Source organism: Acomys russatus, chromosome X (assembly GCF_903995435.1).
Source record: "Acomys russatus chromosome X, mAcoRus1.1, whole genome shotgun sequence".
Lineage (NCBI taxonomy): Eukaryota > Metazoa > Chordata > Mammalia > Rodentia > Muridae > Acomys > Acomys russatus.
Window position 1 is genome coordinate 5,033,861 of NC_067169.1, and position 27,343 is coordinate 5,061,203.

Consider the following 27,343-nt stretch of genomic DNA (forward strand, 5'->3'; position numbering starts at 1 on the left):
TTTATGAAAGAATTGGGAGCTGAAAGTACTGGAGGAGTGGGGGTGTGAGGAGTTCCACAAGAAGACTATCAAGACTGGCAGATCTGGACTCAGGGGTCCTGCACAAACTGATGCAACAACCAAGGACAATGCAAGCAGGAAACCTCGACCTCCTGTTCAGACGGCTGATAGACAGTTCATTCTCCACATGGGGAAGGAATAGAGAGAGAAGGAACTTTTGATATCCAATTGTTTCTAGCTGGGATGTAAGTTCTCCACTGCCTTCACAGTCAAATAGAAATACTTATTCCTGTAATTATTATTACTTTTCTTTTATCTTTGTTTTTAGCCAAGACTGTTCAGGTTAGAGAATGGGAGCATGTGTGCCACAGTGCACACATGGAAGTCAAGGGACAACTTTTCAAGAGGGGGTTTCTCTCCTACCTTATGATGTTAAGATTTATTTTTAAGTATATGTATGGATGTGTGTCTATGGGATATGTGCACATGAGTGTAGTTGCCAAATGAGGCTAGAAATGATTGTTAAATCCCCTTCTAAATCCTTCAGTCAACTGCAATAATAGTTACCAGTCATTTATCAAATCTGTTCCTGTAACAGAATAAAATAATATATAACAATGTTTGTTCCTTGTAAAAATACGCTAGTTCCTGAGCAATATGTTCCATCTATCAGAATATACAAAATTTCATCTTAAAGTTATGGATCCCCTTATCCACCATGTTTTTAAAAATCAAATTAATTTACTTATGACTTCCTTTTAAGTGCTGGCATTCAATATTGGAATTGTTTCACACCTGTGCTTCTATTTCTTATGAGTTCTCAAAATTACACTAAAGCTTGGGCCCACATTGTATGGGATGAAAATTAAGTACCTTTCTTTGACTCATAATTTTCTAAACTGCTGAACAGGTGAAGTTAATTTAGCTTGGGAAAGGACTATAGTTGCTAGCATGAACAGGTAGTTCTACACTATAAATCTTAAGGTATTTTTCTAGAACAGACAGCTATTTCAGCTAAAGATTCTTTAATCAAACATTATAATAAAAATATGTTCATCTTGCATAAAGCTACACTCCCTTTCAGTGGTCAAGGAGATTGTGACTCTATCTTTTTAATTTTCAAAAAGTAAAGTATTCATCTGTAGGATTTGTAATAAAAGTAAAAATTTCTTCTAACTTTTATTCTTCTCCTGAAACACTCTTTATAATGTATTTAACTTTTTTTCTTACATTGTCTTTGCAGTGGTTGAAATGAAGACATTTTGCCCAGTTGCTGGTTTGCCACATTTGAAGCCATCTCCATAAGAAGGCTCATTGATGTTCATCATCTTCTTTGAGATAGGATGGATGTTGCCAGGAGTTAACCTCTTTTCTTGTCAAAGAATCTTTAAAATAATAGAAACATCTTTAAATGCCATTTTCTGTAGTACTCTGAGGTTCTTGATGATCTTATCTATTTTATCTTATCTGTCTATAGAATCATACCTGTCTGTTACACCTAGGATGTATATTCTCATGATATAAGTAGACTAGTAATTGACATGACCATGATTTGATCAATATACAATTAACTTATCTAAGTTATTTATCCTAAACAATCTGCAATAGCACTTTAAAGATATTGGAGGTATTTAAATTTATCCCTTGTCAAGTCTCTGGTGGGGTTGAAGATCAAATAGGTTAGTTTCACAATTAAACTTAGCTGTTTAGGGCTTAAGATGTTTTTATGTTTAGATAGATGTTTTAAATTGATAGAGATGACATATGATAGATATTGATTTACATTTAGAATTTCAGACTCACCAAGATAGGAAAAAGTTTTCTTTAATGTTGCCAAGTAAATAGCCAAAACACTATGAATGTAACATTAATATAATTCCTGATTGTTTCATGGCTCTTCGTGCTCTATGTAGTTTATTTTATATATGTATAATACTATAATTATGTATGTAATAAAATAAAAAATATTTAAAAATTGTTTCTGCAATCCCACGTGACACTTATCTGCCTTCCAATTTATGGAAATATTCAGTTCTGTCTTCCTAGAAAGGTATAACCTCCTTACCTGAGTGTAGCCTTCAACATTCACATTTCCACTGTCTTTTCCAGATCTTGACAGAAAAATTAGATTTCATGGTTTTGTTTTGTTTTGTTTTTGTTTGTTTGTTTCTTTGATTGTTTGTTTTTGGTTTTGTCACATTGACATTTCTTTTCCTGTCCGTAGAGCCTTTGGAACATTGCTGTATCTGTTATTTCTTGAAATGTATTTGGCTAATTTTATCTTGGTCTATTCATTTATTTCATAAAGTTAGATCCCTTCAATACTTAGTGTTCTAATTTTGTGAAGAGATACCATGACCATGGCAACTCTAATTTTAAAAAGCATTTAATTGGGGGTTTGCTTACAGTTTCAGAGGCTTAGTCCATGGTCCTGTGTTACAAGGAGGCAGAAGTGGTGCTGGCACAGAGACAGGGCCAAGCATGGTCTTTGAAACCTCAAAGCCCACCCCAGATGACATACCTCCTATCCTTTCCAAATAGTCCCATGAACTGGGAACCCAATGGTCACATAAATGAGCCAATAAGGGTCATTCTTATTCACACCACAACACTTCAAAAATGTCTTTTTTCCTCCAACTTTATAAAATGTATTTCCAATACATCTTTTTTTATTTCTTCCTCTTTATTTTCTATTCTATTTCTGCAGTTCCTGTGATTCATATGAATCATTTGGGCTACTTATCTTTTCTGTATTTAGTGCAAATTTTCTGAGAGTTCTCTGGATTTATTGTCTAAACATCTATTCTTGTGATCTATTTTTTGTTTTCTACTTTCATTTACCATATTTTTCTGCTTCTGTTATACCATTTCCTTGCTCTAAGAACATCAACTACAGATTTGTGTTGTTTTATTTACAGAACTACTGTTTCTTCTAGGGTCAACTGCATTCTTATCTCTGCTAACTGTTCTTGTTTCAGTAAATATTTTATAGTTGAACTTAATTGACAGCCTATCATTACTGAAGGAACATTTTGAGGGCTAGGAATTGGATTATGGAAAGTCAACTGGTATCTTCTGTCAGTAGTATATAATGTAGTCTATTTCTTGTAAGATCACCACACCTCTGTTAAGTATCCATCCAACTTTCATTGTTCCTTTTATCAGTGGGCCTGGAACTGTCCAAGTAGTATTTCTCTTAGTCACTTCTTGTAAGATCTCCAGACCCCTGTTAAGTATGCATTCAATTTCCATTGTTTCAAACTGTGGCCCTGGAATGCTCAAAATATCATATGGGGGGAAATCTGCAGATAGTTTGTGTACTTCTTAGATTGCTATTTCCTTGTTTATTTTGCATCCCAACAAAGATACTCCCTCTTTTATTGATACCATGCTTATCTTTATTCTACCTCCTTTGGTTATTCCTAAGATAAAATCATCCAAGTTCTGGAAGAATGTATTCTATAAGACCTCATTTCTTTTTTTTTTTTTTTTTCAGATTCTCTATTGATTCCAATGCTCTGTGTTCTTGCTTTAAAGTAAACTTAAATAATTGTATTTTCCTGCCATATTGTATCACATTCTTCTCCTTGAATGTGACAATCCAGGCCTGATCATGACCCAATATATAACCACAAAGGAGAAATCTGCCAGTAACCTTGATAGCATTTATTCTACACCCTAATCAAAGCCGCTGACTAGTCACCCACAAAATCAATCGGCAACTGACACAGGCAATTATGTGTGACACACCATTTTTAGAGTGTCATTTATGAGTATACTGAGACTGGATCTAAGAAGGAAAAGTACATTTGCCAGATGACCTGCAGAGCAGACGGCTGGGCAGGAATAAATAAGAAGAGCAGTGACCTTTTAGTCTCAGGAAATGACACTTTGGTCTCCAGGGTGGGAATCTGTCTGACTAGCTCTGGTAGAAGCTTTTCTATTCCATGTGTAGTGATCTCAGCAAAGATCTATCAGTATATTGTAAATAGCAATGAACAATTACTTCAGTTTCAGTAAAATGGTGAGAAAGAGCTTAGGAAAAGATGAAAGGCAATCCCTAGATAATTTGCAGATGCCCTGCAACCTACTAAACCATGAGCAGCATGTTTGTTCCACTTGACCTTTCTCTTTTCTGGATGCCCAAAATGACTGAGCAAGAAGACTTCTCTGCAGATCTTATTCCTCACTGTATATAGAATAAACAAATAGAATTTCTGACATGTAGACATATGAACTAATAAATAAATGGACTTCTTATGCCTTAAAAGAAGTACCTAAGAGAGGCATTGTAAAAAATAAAACCCTGACCTGAATTTCTAGATCAATGAGTAATCTAATGAGTATTATGAATTAAAATTCATGCTTCAGATTCTATGCTATTTATTCAATGGAAAGGATAGATAGGCAAATGAGTGAGTATTAGTGTCCAAAAATTCCCAACTGAAATTATATCATTCACAAATTTACAAAGTCAAGCTAATATCACTATCATATTAAGACGCCAGTATTAAATAATGACAATAGAAGGAAACTGCACTATTCCTTTAGCTGTATATTTAGCAATATAACATAGAAAACAGAATTTTGTTATGTGGATGTGTAAGTAGGTTTCACATCTTATTTAAAATAAAAAGTCAGTGTTTATGTTGAAAAGACATTGTGCTAAATACTAGTGACTTACAAAAATTATTATGTTTTTATGTTAAGTGAAATCATTGAAATATTGCTAATTAAAATCACACAGCTTTGAAAACATATATTACCATGGTTATCAATAACTTGTTTTGTCCCTTTGAATCATTTTTAATGTATGTCAATTCAGAAACAATTTTAATTTTTAACAGAGTCTCACTGTGTACCTCTAGCTGGCCTGAAATTGTCTGTATAAGGACAGGCTGGCCATGACCTCACAAAAATTCATCTGCCTCTACATCCTGAATGATTGGATTAGAGGCACAATACTATGCCTGGCTTCTGACACCATACTAATATGATATTAACCCAATTTTCAGTGCCTCTCACCTGATCCTCCTAGCTAATACTTAAAATGTTTTGGCCTGCAAAAATGGTTAGAAATTCTAACCTAGGCCTCCATATATATACTATAGTTGTGTAGCTTGGTGGTTTTGTGAGTCTCCTAACAGAAAGCATGGGTTGTTTTCTATGCTTTTGCATACTTTTAGAACCCTTGTCCTCCCACTGGGTTGCCTCTTCCAGACTTAATATGATGAGGATGTTCCTAATCTTATTGCAACTTGGTATACCATGTTTGAATGACATCCCTGGAAAGCCTGCCAGTTTTTGAAGGGAAACTGAGGAGTGGGTCGGGAGGGAGGAGGTGGTGAGTGATGGAGGAGGTGGGATGTGTAAGGAGGGTGTAGAAGCTGTGTACGGGATGGAATATATGAGAGAATAAATTTTTTAAAAACAGAGGGAAAAGGTTAGCTGAGCATGAACCAGAGTTCAGGTCAGTAAACAGAATCCTTCCTCGTAACTTCTGGCTTCTGCATTGATTTTTTGCCTTGACTTTCCTTAGTGATAGATTATTACTTGCAAATATAAGCCAAATACATCCTTTCTCTGTCATCCCACCTTACTAGATAAACTACATGAAGAAAATTAAAAGACTTTAAATCTTTATAGATAGTTCTTTTTGATGTTTTGTTTCCTAAGGATACTATTCTTTATATAAAATCAACATAATTAAAGAATGAAAACAATTAAAATTTCTGGATATTCATTTTTTTCACATTTCTTGTGAGAAAACCTTAGCTAATAGTTAGAATTACAGCAGTTTAGAGAGTTCTGATTCCCATAGTTATTTTACATTTCAGGAGACTTGAGGAATATTGTCAAAACATTAGAACATGGAATTTTATGAGCTGTACATTACATAAATATAGTGCACAGCATTTACACATAATGCAAACAGGCAACCTTCAGAGTCATAAATTTCTACATCTCAGAAAGTTAACAGAGGTAAGCTGGACTCAAATGTGAAAATGTTATCTAGCAGAATATCTCATGATTATCTATATCCATAGCTGTGAAATGTATCATCCAAATGGCGTAGCTTCATATTTTAATGATAATATTTTTGTGCAACATCATGGGCTTTAGTTTTCTTTTGTTCTGTTATTCTGCTTTACCATTCAGGAGCTACCATATCATCATCACACAAGGTAGCAAGGATAGAATCATATGACTCAATGGAATGAATGACATCCTTATCTTTATTATTAAATAAAATGGATATGTTACAACTTATTAAAAGCAGCTAAACAACTTGTAGCCTCATTCCATTTCATTTTCGAAAAGGAGTTGTCATTCCAAAATATCGTCTCATATTCCAGGAAAATCTATACATATGCTCCAGAATCTTGTAGAAAATGGATACGATTTATACCACATATATGTTGAAGGTGAGCTCCGAGTAAATGATTTTTTATTAATTATTTCTTTCCCTACTGTTCACCAGCTTATAATCCTTTCTTCTTGTAAGAGTTGAATTTTAGTTGTCAATGACAAGAACTTCCACAAAAATTCAAAACGATCTTTCCGTACTTTCTCCTGAATTATGAAGTGGTGTTTAAAGCCAGCATTCTAAAAAGCAATTCAGAATGTCAGAAGATAGTTTTTGATTGGTCTTAAAGGATTAACTTTATTTTTAATTTTTAATAGAATACTAACCCAATAATTTTATATTTTTTTATGAAACAAAAGCAATAATCTACTAGTCTAATAAAAGCTTTTGGAGCATGGTTCTCCTCCATGTCAAAAGAAAAGAACAAAAGTCATTAGTCTAGTCAACAACTTCTCTGATTCTCTGATTATGTCTAACCTCAAGCATTTTGCAGAAGTTTAATTGATATCCATTGTTTGCCCTAGGTCCTTTCCTTATATACATTTCTGAATATGTATAAATAGTGAAACATTAAAGTTCCAAAAGGAACACTCAACAGCCTGATTATACACCCAAAATCCATGTTCAGATTCAGAGATAATATTCGGTTGGGTCACAAAAGGACAGGAAACAATGTAGACTCTAAGAAATCAGAAGGAGATGGTTAATAAGAAGTTGCCCCTGTGTGATCCAGTAAAAGGAAAAGAGATATTTGCACTTCCACAGCTATATCTACAGTATTCATAATAGAAAAGAAATGGAATAAGCATAAATATCTATTACTTATAAACAGATGAGAGAGTTATGGCTTACTGCTATATCCATATAGCAATATATCTCTTTGATCATCTCTCAAGCCTCATTAGAGAAGCTTCTTCTATCAGTAGATGGCAATTAACACAAAGATCCAGGACTCATCCACATGCAGAGTAAAGAGAACGCAGAGTGCTCTATCTTAATGGAACAGACTTATTACACTTTTTCCCTCAAGGCTCAGATATTCTCATGGAAGATGGTGCAGAAAGATTCTAAGGGCATGAGGTACTGGATGACATCAAGGAAAGAGATGATTCTTCCAGACATAATTGACAAAGTTGACACCTGAACTCACTGTGACAGCATACCCAGGACTTGTGTAACTTCAAATTGGGCAAAGCAGAAAATTGACAAAAGTAGAGACAAAGTTCCACCCTTAAACAAGAAGCTATTTGCAAATAAATCTTGCTGGGAAGAGTAAAATTATGTTTCTCCAACGGAAGGTATATCAACTACATTCTACAGCCATGCAGTAGTACTTGGCCAACACAGATATACTCCATTTTTCATATTGGTTTGTTGATTTGAAATGTTGTTCTGTTTGTTTTCAGAAAGAATATAAAGTTGAGGAGGAAGGAAGAGGGGAGTATCTTAGAGAAGCTTAGGGAGGAGAGAGAATATGGTCAAAATGTGTTATATGAAAGACAAAAGTATAAAAAATGTCAGGAGTGGTAGATCCTCCTGACATCAAAGATTTGTGTTTTCTCAACACAAGAGGGCAGTTAGTTGTACATATGAATTCAGAGTGATTATGAATTCATTTGCAAGACCTGCACAAGCTCAAGCTAGAGAAAATCTTAGGCTTAGGGAGGGAGAGTTGGTTTGAAATCTCACTACAATTTGGGGAAACTTTTGCTATTTGATAGCTGCTAGAAGAAGGAAACTCAGTTTTCTTTAAATGATGTAACCCCTTTTAGGTCAACAACACAGCAGTGACTATCTGGACAATATACAAGGGATGGGATAACCATTGAGATGTAATGTGAATAAATTAATAAAAAAAGGGGGAAAAACAAAGTAAACTCAATGGGGAAAGAGAAAAAAGAAGAAATCTTAAAGTTGAATAAAAAAGGAGGAAGGAATAGAGAAGGTGGTTATGGGAGGAGGTAGGGGATAATGGGTGAATATATTCAAAATACATTGTATAAAGTTCTCAAACAATAAAAGTATTGTTTAAAAATACAGAATATATACAGAATGAATTTTATTCAGCAGTAAAGAAAAATGAAAATAAGGCATTTGAACAAAAATGGATGGTTCTAGAAACTACTGCATTGTAAGTAAGCTAGGTAACCAAGACTCAGGAAGATACACAACATATTGTCTTTCATATGCAAATACTATCTTAAATGTTTTTATAATATAGATATTTAATGTCTTTATATACTTATGAGGTATATGACATGAAAGTGAAAAGGGCATAAGAACCTACATTAAGGGTGCTGAGAATGGTAAAGCCATTGCATATAGATGACATGAAAATAGGAGTGGGTGGAGAAAGATTACTGGAACAAAGGGATGGGTATATAAATGGAGAAGAGAAAAAAGATCAATAAGGAAGATGAACTAAAGCGTACTTGAAAATTCCCTGATGAAACCCTACTGTATTTTATAGCAACTAAAAATGAGAGGACTTCTTAAAAAGAAAAAAATAGATTATTTTATTTTTACTTTTTTCAGTCCAATCTTATTTTCTCTCTGAATAAGACCAAGAATAACATATATTGAACTCCCAATGAAAATAAACATCTATAGCCCAAGAAAGCAACCCCAAACCTTCCTCTTTAAGGGAAATGGGCCATTGTTCTCTTAAGGTTTCTTCTGACTGATTTGGGATGAATAATACCTTTGTAGGGGCCCAAATAAAATTTGGGAGGATGGTTAAACAGGCTAGAAATAGTATTTGTGGTCCAGTTTCTAAATGTTGAGAAATTCCAGGCTTAATTAAAGTCCCATGTGGGACAGTCTGAAAGACTGGACCAATTGGCATTGGAAGCTTTCTTCAAAGCTGTCCTGAGAGCTGTCTTGTTCTGATGAGGAACAGCAACTGAAGTACTTGGTGCTGGAACATGAAGGATTTAGGATATCACTGTCCAGCATGCTGAGTGGAACAAATCCTGTCTGGTCCGATCTACCATCGGTGTCCTTTTGTTTGTTTGTTTATTTTTTGTTGTTGTTTGTTTTGTTTTTCATTTATTTGTTTTTGTTTTTGTCGTTTTTGTTGTTCTGAAAACATAACATTTCTCACAAGCATTATACAGTTCTAAAATTGTAATTGTATAAGGTGTACAGGATGCACAGAATAATTAAAGCTGATTCTCTGCTCTTTGTATGAGCAGAAGTAAGACATTTGCAGATCATCATTCATGCCATATGAAGAATGACAGCTAATAATAAGATATGGGGATTCTGTAGCCAACAAGAAGCATTGGCTATGCATAGACATTCATGTCTCAGCCAGTCTCAGAGCTATTCCTAGGAAGTGAGATTAGCAATATAAGTTACTTGCTTGTTCTGCAATTTGAATACTTCACATCTCAATTGTAGCCCCCTCCTTCATTGCCTCCTGATCCCCCCTCCTTTTTTCACCCCCTCTCCATCCCTCCCCTAGTCTTCAGAAAGGGGAGTGCTCCTCCCCTAATATCTGACCTTAGCCTATCAAATTTCATCTATACTACATGTATCCTCTTCCTGTGTGGTCTGGCAAGGCTGCCCTGCCAGGGGGAAGTGATCAACATTGGGGAAGCCAGAGTCCATATCAGTAGTCCCTACTCCCTATATTGTAGATCCCACAAAGAGACTGTGCTGCTATATACTACATCTGAGGAACTAATCTAGTTCCACATAAAGAGAAAGAAGAAGAACAACAAAGAAACACAAAGGTATTAGAACTTATGGAGGAAAGCATAACAGCACACATGAAAAGGTAAAAGCAGACAAGAAAAGGGAAAAGAATATTTGAAAAGATAATAGCACACCCAGAATGGTAATAGCACACATGAACAGGGCACAAAAGGACAAGGACTTCCAGGAAAAGCAAGGATTGCAGCATTCCACTAAAGAGAGTAGAAAGAGAAGACTGTCCTAAAAGGTTAGCCTGGTTACTCTGGAAACTCTGAGAGTTTCTTTTTTGGTGTGAGGACAAACCCTCAGCTCTTATAAGCCTCAGAAACAGTTAAGAATGTTGGTGACAGAGTGATTCTTCTGGCAGATGGGCCAGAAATGCTGATGGATCACATTTTCTAACTTTGTAACTTGGATGGCAAAAGAAGCACACCACCTTGAAAGAAAAACTACTGCTTAAAACTGAGCTACTCTGGAGCAATAAAAACTGAGGGGGAGGGGGAAGAAAGAACAGCAAACAGGGAATTTAAATTTAATCTTTCAGAGACCTAGGGCAAGAGCCAGTGTTATGCAGCAGTTGTGGCATCAAGCCAAACTAATGCAGACCACAGGTTTGGCTCAGGAAGTGAAGTATATCAGGAAAAGTAGCTCCACTCCTCCACTGCTTGGAATAAATATCATGGAAGCCAGAATAGCCTTGCAGTTGGGAAACCCTCATCTTTAGCTCAGCACGTATGTCAACATCTTAAAGCCTCAATTTGCCATTCACAGCCTCAGAGTCCAAACCCACCAACGCTCCAGAGGTATCCTTGACACCTAGTAACACTTCACCTTTGTATTTCTTCCTTTTTATTATAGAGTTCTGGGAGTGTTTTTACTCCATAATATTTTAAGATTTTTTTCTACTAATTTTCATCTAATTTTGTTTACATACATTTTCATAATTTAATGGTTCTTTTCCTTTCTTTGTTTCATTTATCTCTCTTCTCCTTACCTTACACTGTCCCCTTTCTCTAGTATATTTTATTAGCATTTTTATGTTAGTGTTTTTATTTTTTCTAACATTTACCTAATTTGTTTAATTTTTTTGTTATTGAGCAATGTTTATTTTATTTTTTCCTAAATTATTTTTCTTTTCTCACTCTCTTATTATACTCTCTTCTCCACTCCTTTACTTTTCCTTTTTATTTATTTAGATTTCCTCCTCTTGTATTATTACTCTTTATTATTCTTGTGTGTATATCCTTCATTTAGTCCACTGTTTTACCATTATCACATTTATCAAAGACAGTTTTCAACTTCAATGCTTCTGCACTTGTTTTTCCATTTTCCAGTTCATGGTCATTGATAACATTAGTAGGCTTTAAAGAATCTTAACAGTACTTGTATATTTTCTGCACTGCAATTTTGATCCTGTTACAATAGTTATTATTTCCAAAATGGTTGGTACTAAAAGTTGAACCCATAAAAGTAGACATACCATATAAAACTGAAAGATGAATTCAAAGCTCATCATATTACAGAAACAAGTAAACTATGAGAACCAAAGTAATATGAATCTTTAGCTATTGAAGTCAAAGATAGTCATATATGTAAAATGCTCAGTGAAATTTTCACAGTTCACTAGTAAAAAGGACTAGTGATTTCAGTGAGAATACACATAAGCAAATTAGTTCAATCCAGGATATTTAGAGAAAAGCAACTCATACAGGAAAAATATCTTCAAAATGAGTGATAAAATTGGCAACACTGATTAGAAGGAAAAAAAACTAACTAAACAACATGAAGAAATTAAGCAAAAAAACAAAAACTTAGGGAAAATACAACTAGGTAGTTATAAGAAGAAAAAAAATATTTGCCTTTGATGGCACAATGAAAAATACTGGAATGGACAGGAATAAATTTTGGAGAAAAGAAATTGTATTAGTGATAGCCTCTTTTCTTTTTGGTTTGTTATCACTTGTGCCTCACATTTGACCATGTCCCCTGAAGGGGGAGACCTGGTGGCACTCAGAGGAAGGACAGCAGGTAGCCAAGAAGAGACTTGATACCCTATGAGAATATATAGGGGGGAGGTGATCCCCCTCAGGAACAGTCATAGGGGAGGGGAATAATGGGAAAATGGGGGGGGGGGAAGGAATGGGAGGATACAAGGGATGGGATAAACATTGAGATGTAACAAGAATAAATTAATAAAAAAAAATTTTTAAAAAAGGCAATAAAATTTTCAATAGTGATGAATGGGAAAAATTTTCAATGAACCAAGAAAAAAAGCTCACAATGAAATGCATTTTCAAAAGACAACCAAGGATAAAATAATATTTTTGGGATAAAGGATACTGTGAAGGAAATACTACACTCAAATACCAATAAGCAAAAGTAAAATAAATGACTGTAACCAAAATGTTTAAGAACTCTGTTGTACAATCAAGGGACAAGATATAAGAAATCTATGGAATAGAGAGAACTGATATAAAAACTAAAATATTGTGATTCTATTTGATGAGTTTTAACACAAAACTAGAGAAAGATTTTAAATCTAAAGAAAAGAAATAGATATCTACATTAAAATTTTTTATAAACTGAAATAGACATGAGTAGAGAAGAAACTTTCCAATATATCATAGTCAATTTTCAAAAATATAATATAAATTATCAGGAAAAAATTTCAACTCACCTATAAAATCAAATGTCAGAATAGCATATATTATTCTACTTGAAGTCTTACAATCCAAAAAATTAGAAAACTATATTTCAAACCCTAAAAGTGAATAGAGGGCAATCAAAAACACAATTTACAGTAAATCTCTTTCTTAAAGTGAATGTCAAAATAAGACCGTTTAAGACAAGCTAAACAACTCATGACCATTAAGACAAATTGTCTCACCTGTTTTCTAATATGTGATAAAATAGACTTAAAACCAAAACAAGTCAGAAAAATATATTAGTAAATGAAAAATTATCAAGAACACACACCAATTACAAAATGTTACTAGTCTCAATTTCATAAAACAATCGCAAATGAGAAGAAAATAACCTAAAACATTTCTTGCATATATGAGGTCATAATTTAATAAGGCTTGAAATCAATAGCAAGAACCTGCAAAAACCACAGAAATAGTTGGAAGTTGAATGGTATACTTTTAAGTACTAGTGAAACATTGAAAAATCTAGGAAAAGAAAATTGTCAATTCTATAATCCCTTGAAAATGAAAGCCCAAACCTCTAGAAGATAACTTAGCTAATTCTAAAAGAAAAATTTAAGGTTATAAGAGCTTACATTAAAAAAAAAACACACAGAGAAAGCTCTTATATAACCTAATTATGCAACTCAGTGTCCTATAAAAATGAGGACAAGCAAAACCTAACAGAAGTACTTGTCAAAAAATGATAGAAATCAGGGCAGGAAAAGAAGACGCCAAAGTCTCCTTATTTGCAGATGACAATCTTATACTTAAAAGGCCCCACTAACTCAACTTGAAAACTTTTAGTTCTACTACATATTTTCATCAAAGTAATACAAAGCAAAATCAACATATAGAAACTGGAAAGTTTTCTGTCCACCAATAACAAACAAGAAAGAAATTCATGACAAAAACCCCATTCAGAATACTTTAAAAATAATAAATAAAATACTTTGAAATAAACATGACCAAAAAAGTGAAAGATCTTTGCAATGATAACATACAGACATCGAAGAAGACACAGGAAGATGGAGACACATCCCAAGGATAATGTATTCACAGAATCAATATTGTAAAACTGACTGTATCATCAAAAGCAGCATTTCAAATAAAATCTTAATGACAGTACAAGAAAATAAAGTCCTAAAATTTATATGGAAGTACAAAGCATCCCCCAAAACACAATAAGAATTCATCACAATAGATGATTTCAACCTATACTAAGGAACCACAACAACAAAAATATCATTGTACTAATACATAACAGGTAGACCTATGAAACAGAAAACATAGACATGAACCCACATAACTATGACCTTTTAATTTGTCAATTTTTTGCAAAGGTATGAACACTTATATTGGAAAAAATATTCTCCTTGAAAAATTATGTTGGGAAAACTACACATCTATACTAGCTCGCTTTATATTACTCTTTTAAAATACTGCCCAAAAGCAATGAAGGAAAGGAAAAGGCTTATGAGGCTGTTGTATGTCGTGAGAAAGGCATAATTAGAACTCAAACAAGACCCAGGGAGAAATAATTGTTACTGACTTTCTTTCCTTGGCTTGCCCTGTTTTCTTATACATTTTAGACCCACCTAGCCAGAAATGTACCACTCACAGTGGGCTGGGCCTTCCCACATCCTTGAGCTATCAAAACCCAGTGTCCCACAAAACAATATATGGAGATGATTCCTCAAATGAAGGTTTCTTTTCCCCGGTGTTTCATGTTAACAATTGAAAGTGATGATGACAACATCCTGATATGGAAGAATAAAACTTGATCCCTTATCTCTCACCCTGCATAGAAATGCCAACTGAAAGAAAATGAATCAAAGACTGGAAAGCATGAAAATTCTAGAAGAAAACCGCAGTATAACACTTAAAGACATAGGCACAGGCCAAAACTTCCTGAAGAAGACTTCAGTAGCACTGGAAATAATCCCATGAATTAAAAAAAAAATGAGATCATATTAAAAAAAGTTATCTACATAGTAACATAAACAATCACTATAGTGAACAGACAACTAATAGAATGAGAAAAAAAAGTTTTGCCTACTGTATAATAGACAGTGAATTAATATCCAAACTATGTACAGAACTCTAAATGTTAAACAAGAAAAGAGAAAAAGAAAGCAAAACTCTCAATCACTCAATCAACAAATAGGCTAATAAATTGAATTGTTAGACTTCCAAAGGAGAAATACAAACTGATAATAAATGTTTCACAAGAAGCCCCCAAACCTTTAGTCATTGAAAAACTGCTCAACATCCTTAGCCATGAGGAAATGAAGAGTAAGGTTTATTGATATTTTTCATTACCATAGTCAGAATAGCAACAATCTGGAAAACAAACAACAACGAATGATGGCAAAGATGTGAAGAATGTAAACTTTTGTAACAACTATGGAAATGAGTGTGGACGGTCCTCAAAAAACAGAAAATGGAACCACTGTATGTTTAACACAGTAGTCAGGAAACGGAACAAGCCTAGATAGCCATCAGCAAATGAATGTGGAACATACACAAAATGTGACATTATTCAACCATAAAGAAAAAGGAATAAATAATTACACTTATAGGAAAAGGAGTAAAACCATAGATCATTATATGAAGCAAAATAATTCAGACTCAGAAAACAAATACATTTCCTCTCATACGAAGACACTGTGTATATGTATTTGCATATGTATACACATGGTCTTGAAAATATAAAAGCAACTGTGAGAAGGAAGAAAGATATCCTTAAGGAGTGGGGATGGATTTTCAAAAAGATAATAATAGAATATATGTGATATAAAATCATGGAAAGTCTTTAGGGGATAAAGATATCCAGAAAGGGGAGGGGAATAAGAAAAGGTGGCATGGGTGGGGGATGATAAACAATGAAGAGTAAAGGCATGTATGCAAAAGCTCCAGAATGAGTTCTATTAGTATATATGCTAACTTAAATAAGAAATATTTTTAAAACTACAAACTAAGAAAATAACTTAGTGGGACACAACTGTCATAGGACTTGGGTAAAAGTATCTAAATCTAGTAATGACAAAATGTGATTATCTTGGTAGGGCCAAAAAAACAAAAAACAAAACAACAACAACAAAAAAAAAACCAAACTTAATGGTTCTTTCCTTCCCAAAACATATGATAAACACCCAAAGTCAGTCCTAATGAACAGCCAAGGTCAGTCCTGTAGAGTCAATATAAATTTTCATGCAAATATTTTCTTATTATTATTTTATTCAGTAGTATTTAGCAGAACATTTACAGTACTTACAATACTGATAATAAATATCTATAGCAGAGATTGCCTATACCAATTCTTACAACAGAAATACTGGATTTTATATGGGAGTAGTTTGTTAAAAAAAGAGAAGCAGGAAATTTGCAGGCAAATGGATGGAACAAGAAAAGATCACCCTGAATGCAGTAACTGACACACATGCTATATACTCACTTATAAGAGGATATTAGTCACATAATGCAGCATAACAACACTTCAATACACAGACCCAAAGAAACTAAATAACAAGGAAGAGCATAGGAAGAATGCTTAATTCTCATTCATATGGGCAAATAGAATAGACACAGGAAGCAGTTGAAGAGAAAGAACATGACAGGAGCCTACCACAGAGGTCCTCTGAAAAACTCCACCTAGCAGGGGATCAAAGCAGATCCAGAGACTCACAGTCAAGCAGAGGGGTGGAATGCAGGGAGTTTTATGGAAGAGTTGGGGAATAGAATGGCCTGGAGGGGTCAGGAACTCTACAAGGAGACCCATGGAGCCAACAAATCTGAGTGGATGACAGGGGTGCTGCAGAGACTGATGCACTAAACAAGGATCATGTATGGTGAGGACCTAGACTCTCTGGTCAGATGCAGTAGATAGAGAACACAGTCTCCTTGTGGTTCCCATAATATAGGGAGTAGGGACTACTTCTTCCATGGACTCTGGCCCTCACATATTGAATATATCTCCCTAATGGGGAGGCCTTGCCAGGCCACAGAGGAAGAGGATATAGGCATTCTGGATGAGATTTGATAGGCTGAGGTCAGATGTTACGAAGGAGGGCTCCCTCTTTCTGAGGACTAGTGGAGGGAGAGGGGCATATGAGGGAGGGAGGGTAGGACTGGGAGGCAATGAGGGAAGGACCTTCAATCTGGTTGTAAAGTGAATGAATTAAAAATAAAAATTAAAAAAAACCTTTGGAAATAAACAAATAAAAAATAAAAAGTAAAAGAGAAGCAGAGAGGGAAGTGAAGTAAGAAGAGATTAGGAAAAAAGAACACCTACAAGTCTCAGTCAACTAGAGACAGTGGTAGTCAATTGGATGAAAGCAAATATCTCTGGATGGGGTTTCTTGGAACTCTTTAAAGAGGTTTGATATGTGTGGTATTGAACCTTTCCTTTTCCAGGTGCTAGAATCGGGGCTATGAAGATTAAAGCTGCTATGGCCATCTTTCACAGATTAATGCAGAAACTTAAAGTGTTGAAGATGATTCTTTGAATAGAAGATGAAACCAATATACCATACCTGGGCTGCCATGCTCAAGCTTCTTCACATGAGAGAAAAAAATAAAATTTTTATCTTTGCCACTATTCTTAAGTTTTATTTTATATATTTCTAAGCACCGTTTTTATTAACACTTTATCCATATTTTATTGTATTTAAGAATATATTTCAGAGTTGGATTTTTGTTACTGGTTCACGTCAGACAAACATTCCAGACAAAGACAGTACATTAAATTGGCTTTTTACAGAAATTTCTATTGCCAAGACTGCTGGAGACTATGAATGCTCCTTGGACCTTACAGCGAAGAAGCTTTGTGTGTACTGAGGAAAAACAGATGAGCAGTCCCAGGCTTGATTTACATAAGAAGGGCAAACTTGGATTTCAAAGCCATTCTTAGTTCAAGCACCTAGTCTTCATACAGTGATAATAATATCTACTAGCAGCAAGTCCAATTTCTTCTCTAAATATTTATGCCAGAATCTGATGGAAAGCCACTTGTCGTATTGCGCTAGAAGTGGTTTAAATGCACCAATGAACCAAACCATAATTCCTCTCATTTTCAGAGAAGAAAACGCATCATTCTTATTGTGATGATTTGGCACCAGTGTAAATAGAGTAGAATTTATTACATTTTCCAGCATCCAGATACATAGTATTTTTAGTTTACTTTATTTAAAAATTGGGTAAAGCAAGTCACTGCCTTTAATTGAGGTTGTGTGAATGAAACCTTTTTCCTCTTCAAAGTTAGAAAACAAAGTGCATCTTTTTCATCATTCTCATCTCTCAATACACCTACAACTGTGCTTCAGCACAACTTGTTCAGTTGAATTCTGTTGACTGTTCAGCCTATTTGTATGTCAATTAGCTTATATTTTATAAACATGGTTTAAGGATACAAAGATCCTCAATTGTGCTGCCACCTACAATCACATGATCTGAGGTGTGTCAATGCTTGCACATAGTGGTTTCTCACTTAGAAAAAACAGAGGAGTACATATTGTCCTGCCCATCTGACCCATCTGACTGTCACTAGATAGGTCAAATGAGGTAAATCTGTAAAATACATTTTTGTAAGATATTATTTTTTTCTTATGTATGTCTCAGCAGAGCAACATATCCAGGATATTTTTGTTTCCAAGTTCTTGAAAATATTGATTCATGCTTTTATCTATCCCCAGTGAATCTTTGTTTTATTTGTGCAATCATATTCTCAAAGTAAGTAGTACCTTGTGGCATTGTCATTGTGTCTATTTCATCCGTGCTAAAATTCCCATATCCAGTGGCCCTTTCCAAACTAAGAAAGGATTGCAGACTTTCTCCTTTGCATGGTTACTTTTTTTCTGATACCAAGGAAGCTCACAGAGTTAAGCAGAGACTTCATATATCTTCTGCAGAGGTCCTTGGTATTCAATAGATCACAGCTATTGGCAAAGGATGAAAAATGAGGCAGGTGACCTCTATGGGTTTCCTGCCTCCTCACATGATATTTTTAAGTGGATGCAAAGGCAACATAAATTACATATCTAAAGCAGCTGAAGATTTTTTTTTTCTCCCGGGCTGGATTTAATCAGCATGTCTTTGTTTGAATAGCAGAGAGTTTCAGACCTCTGGTATACCCATATGCAAACATGAATGCAAATTTGAAAACTAAAAAGAGGAACTTGCATTTAGAGTAAAACCCATTTGGATTTATTCACATCCCAGAATACATGGCAACTGTGCTTGCATATATCTTAAATCAAGACCTTGTTTCAAATTTTTGGCCAACATAATAAACAATTATATGACTCAGAAAACTGAAGAAACTATTCCCTTAATATCCCAACTGTTCTTCTTGCACCATTTTAAATGTAGTAACTAGCTCAAGAAAAAAACTCAAGCACATCAACAATATAATAAAGTTATATTTCATGATACTATAGCTACCCATAAAAGAATTGAATACCCTGCCCTCATACTTAAAAAAATAAAGTTGGGAAAGGCAGAAAATGTTAAAAGCCAGTTTTTTCTTCTACATTTTTCTATGGGGAAAAACTCGGGCATTAAAAATGTATATCATCTTAGAAACTGTTTTAATTAGCATCTATTGATTATGACTTAATGCAAAGGATAAGATTGCCAAATCAGAGAGATGTGATTTATAGATGCTACCCATTAATATGCTTTGCTATTAATTTCAAGGGCAAAGGCATTCATCAGACATAGGTAAAGCCTGGAAGGGATTATAATATTAGTATGAAAACGCACAGCCTCTACTATCTGACCTTAAACTAGACTCTCTAGCCTGAGTTATAGATGAGTACTTCAAGTTCAATGTGCTGTCCCTCTGGAGATCAAGGATTATCTGTATTTGCAATCAGATAGATATAAGAGCCTGAATAACATTTTCCAGGGAGTCATGTTCCATACATCCATGATTGCCAGTTGAGTTTAACATATATCATCCTAGAGATGTTTTGTCAAAGCAATCTATACACATGAACTCCTCTTATAAACACAATTAGTTTATTTTCCAGGAGATCTTTATTAACATTTTTATAAGACAATTGAGTGAGGTTACTCTTCATGATTCCATGTGGATATTCCCACAGCAGCAAGAAAGGAATGAATGGTACACCACTGTTCTACTGTTGTTTTCCCAGAACATTCACCATGTTCCAGCTATGATTCTTCAGTTTGTTTTGATGTGTTACTTCTCACATGTAATAAAAAGTCTCTCAACACTATTTAACAGATACTAACATTCTATTTTCCTAATTAAAAAAAAAATAAGACTGGAAATGATAATACAATGTGCTCAAATACCCTCAGCTAGGATGAAAGAGAACAAGGCTGTAAGACAGCATACTGGTATGCCTTAAACTCTGTATTCTAAGGCATGATATGGTTCATCACTGTTATAAATGATCTTTCTGTGAGCTTCCCTTTGATTATCTTTGCATTGTTTCTTTACATTATGCTCTTAAGCTTAACAAAAACAAAACTTCTAAATTCCACTCTTTTCAACTGGATTGAATTATACACTGGTGAAAATTAGTTTCTGCTCCTTCCACCAAAAGATGGAGACTGGTTTCTCATTTCCTGTCTTTGAGCAAGCGTGACTATTCTCCCAGTTGACTAAAAGGATAGAAGTGGCATTATACTAGTATTGGTCCTAGCACTCTTGAATACCTAAGAGCTTCTACCTTGGTCTCTACAGGCAATGAACAATCCACAGAATATATTTGATGCCCATAATGACACAACAGATGTGGAGTTTACACTTGTGCCCATAGACGCAGTATGCCTGAGTAATTTCAGTGAACTTTTGAAAACAGATTAACTATTAGTTGACTCTCACTGAGTGATTTCAGCCAATAACTCATGGATAAGAATATTCAACCAGCTAAGTCCTGCCTGATTTTCAGACCCACAAAAATCAGTAGGGGGGCAGGGCCAGAGAGACAAAGAGAGGCTGCTTCTTTAGAAACCATCATACTTTGCTATTCTCCCATGCTTCTCTCATCAAGAGTCCTAATAGGATGTCCTCCCCTCTGTCCCAGTTTCCTGGTAAGTGAAGGCTTTCGTGGGACATGCTCCTTGGGCTAGTATGCAGATATAAGTGAGTATATACCATTTGACTCTTTCTGCTTCTAGGTTAACTCACTCATTATGATCAGTCCTAGAAACCTACAAGTAGAACATCATGATAGGCAGATTTGGGCCCAGGGGTCCCGCTCAAACTAAGGCATCAGCCAAGGACAATACAGGCGGTAAACTTTAAACCCTTACCCAGATCTAGCCAATGGTCAGAACAGTCTCCACAGTTGAGTGGAGAGTGGGATATGACTTTCTCACATACTCTGGTGCCTCACATTTGACCATGTCCCCTGGAGGGGGAGACCTAGTGGCACTCAGAGGAAGGATAGCAGGTTACCAAGAAGAGACTTGATACCCTATGAGCATATACAGGGGGAGGTAATCCCCCTCAAGAACAGTCATAGGGGAGGGGAATAATGGGAAAATGGGGGGGAGGAATGGGAGGATACAAGGGATGGGATAACCATTGAGATGTAACAAGAATAAATTAATAATAAAAAATTAAAAAAACAAACCATCATACATAATTTTAAAAAAAAGTAGAAGTGATTTTGTTATTTAGTAAATTGTATGAACTTGTGTTGGAAATTAAGGGCATTCAAAGACCCAGTGTTTTAGAAAGCTACTTCATAACTGAATTTTCACAAGTCCAAAGGACAAACTATGGCCATGGGTGAAACTTTTAACAGAGGCCACATGTTTATGTTTTCAAAGTAAAACGCTGTGGGTGGCTTAAATTTCACCAAAGCACATTTAAACTGATGTAGCTATATTAAAATTAGTCACTTTAGTGTTGAATTTCTCAAAATAAAAATAAGCCAGCACTTCTCTGGGTAAAATATGGGTATTAGAGGCCAGCAAGCATACCAATTTTGGACTGGTTTGGTTTTTTTTTTTTTTTTTTTTTTTTTTTTTTTTTTTTTTTTGCAAGCATAAACACTCAGGAATACTATTGACTGTTACATGAGTATAAAACTTACAAGAAAATGAATCATATTCATAAGGTGAAAAGTTGAATTAAATTCACATCTTTATAACTGGTAATTTTAGGTCTCCAATATTATAACTGTGGTAATATCAAATTCTGTAAAGCCCAATTGTTAAAATAAGAGGTAGAAAGATTTCAAGAGCAAAGAGAGAGGATCAGGAAGTTTGCTATGAGACTCTATCTCCTAGTAATATCAAAAGCTACACTCATAAGGCCTCACCAATATGACTCACTGACTTAACAAGACTGAAAAAAGATACCACCAATGAACAGGCCATCATCATCATCATCATCATCATCATCATCATCATAGGCACACTCCTCCATTGCTGGTGAGAATACAAACTTGTACAACCATTTTGGAAACCAATCTGGTGCTTTCTCAGAAAATTAGGAATAATGCTACCCTCAAGACCCATCTATACCATTCCTGGGCTTATACCCTAAAAATGCCCCACCATACAACAAGGATATTTCCTCAGCTATGGTCATAACAGATGTATTCATAGCAATCAAATTCTGGAAACAACCTAGATGTCCCTCAACCAAAGAATGGGTAAAGAAACTGCGGTACATTTACACAGTGGAATACTATTCAGCTGTTAAAAAAACAAAAACAAAAACAAACAAAAAAAGGAAATCTTGAAATTTGAAGGCAAATGGATGGAACTAGAAATAATCATCCTGAGTGAAGTAAGCCAGACCCAGAAATACATGTATGGTATATACTCACTTATAAGTGGATATTAGCCCAACATAGATGTCCTCTGAGAGGCTCAACCCAGTGGGGGATCAAGACAGATCCTAGGACTCCCTGCTGGACTCTAGGTGAAAGTTGTATGGAACAACTAGGGGATAGAAGAAACCAGAGAGTTCAGAAACCCCGCAAGGACATATTCAAGGCTGGCAGATCGGGACCAAAGGGAAGAGATACACAAACTGCCGTACCAATGAAGGACAATGCATGTAGTAAACCTAGACCCCCTGTTCAGATATAGCCAATAGACAGCACATTCTCCATGGTTGCGGAGAGAGTGGGGACTGCTTCTGACATGAACTCTGTTGCCCCAAGTTTGATCACTTCCCCTTGGTTGAAAGGCCTGGTGACACTCAGAATAAGGGGAAGCAGACTATCTTTATGAGACCTGGTAGGCTGTGGTCATATGGTGGGGGAAGAAATCCCCTTCTGTCAGAGGTCTAGGGAAGGGGAATAGTATGAAAAAGGGAGTGGGGGGGAGGCAGAAATGGCAAGATACAAGCAAGGGACAACAATTGAGATGTAATCTGAATTAATTATAATAAAAACATTAAAGAAGAGGAAAAACAAAATAAAAACTCTCATTATTTAAAAATAGTAGTAGCAGCAGCAGCAGCAGAAGTGAAGCAGCAGAAGCAGCATTAGTTTAAAAAAAAATACTATAGGCAACTAGGAATGCTGAGAACAGGAGAAATAGTCTTTACCAGAGAAGAGCACACTGTTCATCCAAAACCAAATGGCCACCCCTAAAATCATACCTATGTTGAGGGAATAGATTATAGGTATCTACAGGGAAGTAATCTATAAGTGATTACTGTTTTATTTCCTTTCATATTTTTCATTAGCACAGTATTGGCCTTCATTATGGCATGGAAATATTGAATAGTAATGATTAACATTAACTTTCTTTACTTTTTTAGGTTAATGCCCTAAAAACATACAGTCACATTTTCTACATGGCAGATATAGTGGTTACATTAATTGATTCCACAGAACTCAAAACCTACTCTTACGTAACTCCTATGTATTCAAAGTAGAATTGTAGTTCGTGGAATTACAAATTTCAGGATTTTCATATATGAACCCTTAATTATTCAGGATTACAATTTTTAGGATTTTAGAATTTATGGATTTCAACATCCATGAATGAATTCTTAGAAGATGAAGACTACCACGAACCACTAGTTCAGTCGGGGATAGGTTCTTGGGATCAGAGGTTTTTGGAGCATGGATGAACAGAGATAAGGTGTTGACAAACAGAGGTGACTCAAGGTTGAGTTACCATCTGAGTGTATTTTGCAACCAAGCAGTCTAGCATTATATACATTTCGTCTTCTGAAACAGGAGGGTTTGTGGTGGTTACAGTTTCTACACAGTAGTCTCACGGAAGTCAGTGAGCAAACATACACAGTACAGATACAGAATGCGAAGCTGTTGTGTTGTCATTTTTTGAATTACAGTTTTGAGTGAAACAATACAAAGTACATAGCAGAAAGACGTCATCACTCCTAAGTTACTGACTTGATAACAATATGTATGTGTTTTCTTTGTTCAGGGCTAACGACCTCTCCCTAATGAAACTTGTGCCCAGTACCTGTGTGACAGAGTGTTTTTCTATTCTCATTCCTTTTACCTGGAGTCTTTTGAAATATTCCATTTCTTTGTAGGCCATAGTGTAACTTATTAACTAATGATTAATTTTTAGTCATGTTTCTTTTAATAGGTAGAAGAGAAGCAGAACTGCTTTGGCCACAGGCAGTCCCTGGCTGCAGTCCCGTGTCAGCAACATTTTGTAGCAACGTGCATACATGAAAAAGGTCCTGAACTGGGAGTGAAGCTTAAGAGACAAAGTTTTAAGAAATATGATAGAAGGAAATAGCTCCCAGCAATGAGAGTTTTGAAACTGCAGTTTCTTCTGGTGGTAATATCAGGAGACTCTCCCTTCTTCGGGGGGTCTTAGTTCTCAGGCCTATGTAGTACTTGTTACACAGACTCTACTGGAGGGGAATTATTAGTTGCTTTCTTTGGCTTTAGATGTTAATTTTCACCAGAAGTTGGTTATAAGTTACTATTGGTTTTATGCAGAGAGAAGACAAGATTCAACTCAGGGATGTCTCTTTTTTCCTTTATCTTTCTTTCTTAGATTTGGAAAGAGGAGCTGAAAAGAAGGAAGGGAGAATGTAGAAATATATAGGGATGATAGGACAAAAAGTAGATAATTGAGTTGGCTATTCAACTTAAGTCCTAAACTGTGCTCACAAGGTTATATTTCTTTTTTCTTTTTTTAAACTTTTTAAAAAATGTACATATACATTTAGCAAGAAGAACCATGACACAATCAGGAATTATATAAAAGTTACATTCTTAGTGTTTTGGCTATTTCTATGTGACAGCCTTGAAGAAAACATCTTTCCTAGCTTGTTGCATCTAAAATTCTGAATGTAAATAAATATCAATTATATCTCATCATTATCAAATTAAAACATTTATCTAGACCTAAAAATATCTTAACCCTAAACCACTAAGATTAGAAGTAAAACTAAACTATCTGGTCTTCAACCCCATCAGAGACTTGAGAAGGAATAAAATTAATTATCTGAGTATACAGGGAGTATGGGTTAGCAGCTTACAAAATGAGGTATCAGAGACAGTTTGCTGCCTGAACAGTCACCCAAAATTCTCTATAATGTTGGAGCATCATCTTCAGCCTTCTGCCCCAATATCTCTGACATATTTGTGAAGTAGAAACTATTGAGGACTTGCTTACCCTGTCTTGCCAGAGTTTGGCCATCAACTCTGCCTGCATCCAAGCTTGGCCTTTTTTTTTTTTTCAGCAGTAGTCTATGGTAGAAATGAGGACATTTTGCCCACTTGCTGGTCTGCCACATTTGAGGACATATATAAAGGAGGTTCTTTGATGTGCATCACTTTCTTTTAGGTACGATAAGTGTTGCCTACAGTTAACTTGTCCCATTGTCAGTGAATCTTTAAAATAATAACAACATTTAAAACGCCGTATTCTGCATATCTCTGAGGTTTTTGAAGACCTTGTCTATGTCACCGTATCTTTCTATATAATTATATCTACTTGTTGCACCTAAGATGTATATTCTTGTGATTAAAAATATACTAGTAATAGATATAACCATAATTTAATCAATAAAAATTAACTTGTATAACTTTTTTTAAATCCTAAACAGCCTGCAATAGCACTTTCAAAGCATTGGAAGTAAACATTGTTGTATAATTGAGTTATATGTGTACAATACCTCATATCAGAGTAGAAATAGTTCTATTGTGTATGAAGGATAATCTTACATTTGAATTCTATACACTGTATCTAAAATTAAACTTATTTTGCATCTATATGCAAAATTATTCCAGTGAATTAAGAATAACCTTGTGAGTGATAATCGAGGCATTAAGTTGAGGAGTAGATTCACTAATCTACTTTCTGTTCTATCTTCCCTATATATTTCTATATTGCCCCTTCTTTCTTTTCAACCTCTATCTCCAAACATAAGAATGTAAGATAAAGGAAAGGAGAGACATCCCTGAGTCCAAGCTAATTTTCTCTGTAAATAAGACCAATAATAACTTATAACCAATTCCCATCGAAAATAAACCCCTATAGCCCAAGAAAGCAACCAGGAACCTACCTGTCCCCTCTTAAAGGAAATAGGTCATTGTTCTCTTAAGTTTTTCCTGGCTGATTTGCGAAAAATATCACCTTTGTTAGGTACCCAGATAAAATTGGAGAAATGGTTAAACAAGCTAGGAATAGCATTTGTGGGCCAGTTTCTAAATGTTGAGAAATTTCAGACTGAATTAGAGTACTGTATGGGACACGCTGAAATGCTGGATCAACTGTGTTTGGATGCTTTCTCTAAGGTATCCTGGGAGCTGTCTTGTTCTGGTGAGGAACAGCAACTGTTACACTTGGTGCTAGAACATGAAGGATGCAGGGTGTTAGTGTCCAGTATGTTGAAAGGAATGAATCCTGTCAGATATGATGCAGTGTCAGTGTCCAGTTCTTTTGTTCTAAAAACATATAATTTCACACAAGCATTATACAGTCCTAAAATTATAATTGTATAAGATGTGTGTGATGCACATAACATTCAATACTCGTTTTCTGCTCTATGTATGAGCATAAATAAAGACATATGTAAATCTTCAATCATGCCATACTAAGAATGCATCCAATAATAATTCATAGGGGTTCTGCGCCAAACAAGAAGCATTGTTTATGCCTAGACATTCATATCTCAGCAAGTCTCAGAGCTATTCTCATATAGCGGGATTAGCAATATAAGTTACCTGCTTGCTTTGCAGTTTAAATTCTTTGCATCCTAATTGTATCCCCCTCCCTATGCCCCTTCACTTCTTCGTCCCCACCTCATTCTTTTATCCCCTCTCTCTCCCTTCCCTAGTCCTGAGAAAAGTGACCCCTGCTCCCCTAACATCTGATCTCAAGTCTCATCAGTACTAACTGTAACCTCTTCCTCTGTAGCCTGGCAAAGGCCACCCTGCCAGGGGGACATGATCAAATTTCGGTGGTCACAGTACATGTCTGTAGTAGACCCTACTCTCCACGTTGTAGGACCCACAATGAGACAGCACTACTACACTGGATTAGAGGGTCACATCCACATCATACATGGTCCTTGGTTGATGTTTCAGTCTCTGTATTGTAGTGTAGTTATCCTGCATTATGTAACTATTATCCGTTTATGAGTGAGTATATAACAGAC